Source organism: Grammomys surdaster, unplaced genomic scaffold, assembly GCF_004785775.1.
Source record: "Grammomys surdaster isolate TR1022 unplaced genomic scaffold, NIH_TR_1.0 224, whole genome shotgun sequence".
Taxonomy (NCBI): domain Eukaryota; kingdom Metazoa; phylum Chordata; class Mammalia; order Rodentia; family Muridae; genus Grammomys; species Grammomys surdaster.
Genome location: NW_021604669.1, coordinates 6,821,816 through 6,827,815, shown reverse-complemented (window position 1 = coordinate 6,827,815; position 6,000 = coordinate 6,821,816).

The following is a 6,000-nucleotide window of genomic DNA, read 5'->3' as shown; positions in this document are numbered from 1 at the left end:
GCGTGTTTATCATGTGAATTCAAGTAAACATGGTTGTTCTTGGCAATGTGATTGGCCTCATTACTAAAATCTTAAGAATAAACACTGACATTTCCTAGAAAAAGAAATGTACCTCAAAGAACTCCTTCTGGAGTTTCTAGCCTCCTGGCTTTCCCTACAGACAATGCTCCAGCTCATACAGGGGGCCTCTAGGCACCTTTTGAGGCACCTTCAGACAGTGAGTTCCCACTGTAGGACCCTTACTTTTCACTGTTCACAGACTTCTGTATTAAAACACAGTGTTGCCTCAATACTTGTACCAACAATAAATTTGCTTGAAATAGGACACAACCTGGAGGCTGGTCCTCCTTGCTCTGCCTCTTCCCTTTGGCTAGTACCTCTAGACTTATCTCCCTGACCTTTCTTCTTCCTCTAGGATGAGGATGCTGCAACCAACTTTGGGTATTTTCAGGGATATTAGAAGTTAAATGATTTTGATTTTCCTTTCTTTTTACTTCACTATCCTTCCCATTTCTTTCATAAATGAGGACTGCACATATGTGTTTGTAAAGCATATTGGAGTCCCTGTAATACAGTTGAAAACCAGTCAGGCTAGAGTCCACAGACAACCAATCACTAAACAGATAAAAGTGCTATTTAGGCAGATAATGTTTGTGGACTTCGGAAAAGTACAAGTGAGAAATTTAGAGGTATGACCAGAGATGAAGGTTTGGCTTATATATTTGATGAAAAATGAGAAGGGAAAGAAGCATTTGAGCTCAGGGTAATATAATGGTTACAAAGGTGGTATAACTAAGATTTTGGTCCAATGCTACAATGAGGTATATTTAGAGAAATTTAAAAAGAGAGTGACTTTTAATCTGCTATTTCAAAGTGGACAGTCAAATGTAGAACAAGAGCTTAAAAGATCAGTGATGATACCTCCAACACGCAGAAAACAACACCCGCAGTACTTGATGAAGCCATCTGCTTCATTAAAACAATGCCCAGTGATGATAGTATTCAGCCTCTCACAGGATGGAGAGTTTCCTGCTGATTTACTCCTTCTGCCTAACATAGTCATTACTTTTAGGGTGAGATCTATGTTCATCCTCATCTGCAAGGACTTCCATTTGTCAGTGTCCTTCTGAAACAGTTCTAAGACCTGAAAGAACCTTGAGTATGATCATAGTTCAAATAGCTAAACAATAGATAATGAACTTTTCCATGGCAATAGGACTTTACAAACCCTATTAGACTGTGGATATTTGCTAACCATGCAGGTGATTAGCACTGGCATAGTCTACATAAATAGCTAGGTGTAGAACTAGAGAGATGGATCAGTCAGTAAAGTGCCTTCTGGCTGCTTAAGCATGAGGACTGGAGTTTGGATCTCCAGCATCCAATGAAAATTAGGGATGCAGCAGTGTGAATTATCTGGGGCAAGGGATAGAGACAGGTGTACTCCTGGAGCTCATTGGTCAGCTTGACCTAGCCAAATGGAGAGTTAGAGATTCAGGGACCCTCTCTCAAAAATACTGTAGAAAACAATCAAGGAAGACATTTGACATTGACCTCTGGCCTCTCCACCTGTAAACATGTATATTAATACTACCTTCACACACACAAATTTCTAGGGTGCCAACTTGACCTGTTTATGCACATAATGCTTTTCCTGTTTTTCTGGACTCCATATCTGCAAAAGATCTTCTAAACTAAAAGAAGATCCTAGAGAAATGTGTTTTCAAGGAATCATCTCCAGAGCTTTGCACACAAAGTGGAACACAGAGTTCTCATTTATTAAATGAATAACTGGTATGCATTTGTTCAGTGAATAACTGTTTTAATTAGTCCTACAGAAAAGGTGCTTTATTAAAAAAGGGAACTTAATGAAGTGAAGAGAATGAAAATGACTCACAGCTTCATGCTATGACATATTTGTCCCAGATGCTGTCACCCTAATCATATGTTTGTGTACCCAGAGCTGATTTCCTTAGTGCATGGATTTGTTAACAGATTGCATAACAACAAAGAATTCTCTAACATGATTTGAATAACTACAAATCATGACATTGACTGACTGTACATTACTTAACAGGCTTTATTTGACCAAATGAAACTATTAATCCTATGAAGAGTTTTCAGCTTTTTCTACTTCCTTTTCACTATGTTGAAGGACTCCTTATATATGCTATGATATGGCTGATCATTCTCTCAGCAATAAATCATAGAAGAAGCCTTAGTTCAAACATATTTAATTTTCTTATCATATATTGTCTATTAGCACTCAGAAATGCTAGGGAGTATCTTTTCTCCAAGATCATTAATAACAATAAATAGATATGAAAAATATGAGAAAGGTATTGGTAAATCTTTGAAAACTTACAAGTAGTCTTGGTAAAGGAAGTGAATATGCTATGAGCTGAGGATGGTGCTTCTGTTACTGACTACCTCCTACAAACTTAGTATCTGATTAATTGTTACCTTGAGAATTTGTGGGACTGCGTAAGGATATCCTGGTTCATGGTTGGGCATGGGCCTAGAACCCCGAGACTCTACGTGAGAACCAGCAGGAGTTCAGCGCACCCCTGGAACCCAGAGTCCTGACAAGCAGTCTAGTCTCCATAGAACTACATTGTTCAGTCACGTAGGCCATTACAGCCCCTCCCAAAGTGCACAGGTAGAGGGTGTGACTATAGGCCTCAGGCCTTAGGGATTTACATACTAATGAAGGCCAGAGGGTGGAGCAAATTAAGCATGCCTCTCCAGATCCTCCCTAGATCCTCCCCTTTCTTCCTCCCTATATAACTCAGGACTTCCCTGAGTTTTACGGGGGTACTTCCAGATCCATCCACCATCCTCCATGACAATGAACCCTTTTGGAACCAAGGACTTCCTCATGTCATTGGGGCCTGCCATCGCCAAAGCCCCCAGCCGCTGGAACCTTAGACCTCCTCTTGCACGTGGGACCTGCTGCAGTGTGGAAGCCTCCTGGACTCCACCACTGTGGCCCTGTTTTTCCCACAAGAATTGACAATGATGTGCTCTTTGAACCCCCAACCCCTCATGGGAAGTCATAGTCTGTATTTGCTTTCCAAGGCTCATGCATTCACATAGGTAGATGCTACAGGATAATCTTGAGTGTCATCTGAGGAAGGTGATACTTTGAGACAGGGTCTCCCCATTGGCTTGTCAGTTGTTGATTCAGCTAGACTAGTTGACCACTGAGCCCCAGGGATTCTCATTACAAATGTTCTCTAGATTGAACTCAGCTGCCCATGCTTACTAGGCAATAGTTTTATTTATTATACTGTTCTCCCACGTCTACTTCTTTATATCATGTGATTCTATGGAACACTTGGTAAGGTGGCTAACAAACTGCTCTTTGAAGTCAGCTTCATAGGAGGCTAAATTTGAGTTCTAACACAAACTATCTATTTGAGCTTCAGCTTCTCATGTGAACACCTTGGCTTTTAAAGATGGCAAGAAAGGAAAACAACAGACCCTATATCATAGGGTTGTTTTATAAAGTAATTTAGTTTATGTTAAGAAAATAAATGATTGACACAGGGACTGCTTAAAAATGATGGTTATATTATTAATTATTACATTCAAACTGCCTTATAAATGGCTATTCCAACTGGCTTTAATTAAATTAGCTTACCCACTATAACATTCAAACTTTGAATATTTTTTGTTTTTGTTGTTAAGAGAAAAAGGCAATGAAAAAGAAAGAGATGTGGTGAGACAGAGCTAGATAAATAGACATACAGATGTACACATGGAGGGGACAAATTATGAATTTGGATGGAGTATATATGAAATTCTTGAGTGATTCCTGGAACCTGTATATTATTCTTAAATAAGATCCAATATAAAACTATAATGACCATTGAAATTTTTCCTTCTTTTGATCCAGCCTGTTTGATCCTGATGCTCAAGGCTCATTTGAGGACATATCCCTTTATTTATTGCTTTGAAACCATTGTTTCTTAGAAGACATACCATGCTCTATATAATTTACTTTATCATTGGGTAGGTGCTAGTTTCCTAAGAAAGCAACCATGGCACAGGGATGGAGAGATGCCTCAGAAGTTCAGAGCAGACACTGTTCTTGCAGAGAACCTGAGATCAGCTCCTAGCACGCACACCTGGCAACTCTAAGCTCTCCTATAATCTAGGTCCAGAGAGTTTGAGATTTCTGGTCTCTACAGCATCTGGACTCATGTGCACACAGACACACAGTGATACGTAGATATACATAATCTGGGTCCTATTTAGGCAGCCATATTGTTGAGTTTTCATAGACAAACCTTCCCTGTCATTTCTAAGAAATAAACTCACAGACTACCTACTCCTCTGGCTCTTAACAATCTTTCTACCCTTCATCTATAATGTTTCTTGAGCTTTAGGTGTAGGAATTGTGCTATAGATGTATCCATTGGGGCTAGATACCCTGTACCAGTTTTTCTCTGCATTATGACCAGTTGGGGTTTTCTGTAATGCTCTCCATTTGTGTCTGCAAATGTTCTTAATATATTTAAAAATATCAAGATCTTGTCATGTTTACAACTTGTTGCCATTGTGTAGCTTCAATTTCTTCCAGTGGGGATGCTATCCATCCTACACTCTTTAGTAGAGTCCAATAAAATGCGACTTCTTTTCACTTAATTATATTAAATTACCTTAATTAATATATTCTTCTAGTTTTATCCTTTCCAATTAGCTATCTTAATCTTAATTACACTTTTTTTTAGAATTTTATTTCCAAAAACTAAATATCCTAGTCTGGCCATGATTTTCCAACAAAAATACCACAGACTAAATTACTTTACAAAAGATTTATTATCCACAGTTTTCAAGGATGACCAGTCCAAAATCAAGTTCCTAGTTGAAGTTTCCTGGTGAGAGTTTGTTCTGTTTTTTTTGAGATCATTGCCCCCTCTCTGAGTCCTCACATGGTGGAAGCAGGGAGAGGGAGGAGAGGCAGGGAGCCTTTGTCTCTTCCTGTTTCTATAATGATACAAATCCTACCATTAGGACCTCATCTAAATTTATTTGTCTCTGCAAAGCCTCTCTTTGTCTCATCAGATAGGAGACTTAGCTCCAAGTAAATTTATGAGACAACATGTTGAGTCTAGAATATTATAAACACCAGATTTTGATGAGAATATAATGGCCTGAACCTTAGTGTGAAATGGTACCACCATTTTAGAAATTAATTAAATATAGACTCATATATGTATATTATATAGAGGGTAGATGTAAACAAGAACCTGATCATGCCTGTTAAAAACTGGATTAAACACAATGTTCTTTCTTGGAAAGAAAGCTCATAACCTGTTAGAACTGTTTTGTGAGAAATTTGTCCTATAACAATTGAATATGTTAGAATTCACTCAAGATACATAAAGATTCACATGTCTAAAAACATACAGATGTGATCTGGAGAGATAGTACAGTGGTTTAGAGTGCTTGTTACACAAGTGTTGAAGTTGAGATATTAGTACGCATCTAAAAGCTAGGTACCCTTGTGTAACCTGTAACACTAGCACAGTGGGGGCAGAGACAAGAGGAATGCTGGGGGTTGCTAGTTGGTAGTCTATCTAAAAATATGAGCTCAAGAATCATCCTGAGATTCTTCCTTAATGTTTAAGTAAGGCAGAGTCATGGAAGAGGACACCTGATGCTATCCTCTGGCCTCAATGATGCACACTGACTTGCACACACATGTATACACATATCTCACATGCACACACTCTCATGTACATGTACACATACAACAAATACATATGGTAATGCTCATAGTAACCTTGTTGATAATAACTAAAACTTCAAACGGCCAGAGGCAACATCAACAATTGAATGGATAAACAGGTGATAGTCAACATGTTATCAACTATTAATCATTAATAAAAGTTATAAATAAGTGATGCATGCTACAAAATATTTAAACTTTAAAATTGTATTCGAAGTGAAAAGATACCACACAGGCAAATGCATAAAATCTGCTTCTATTTA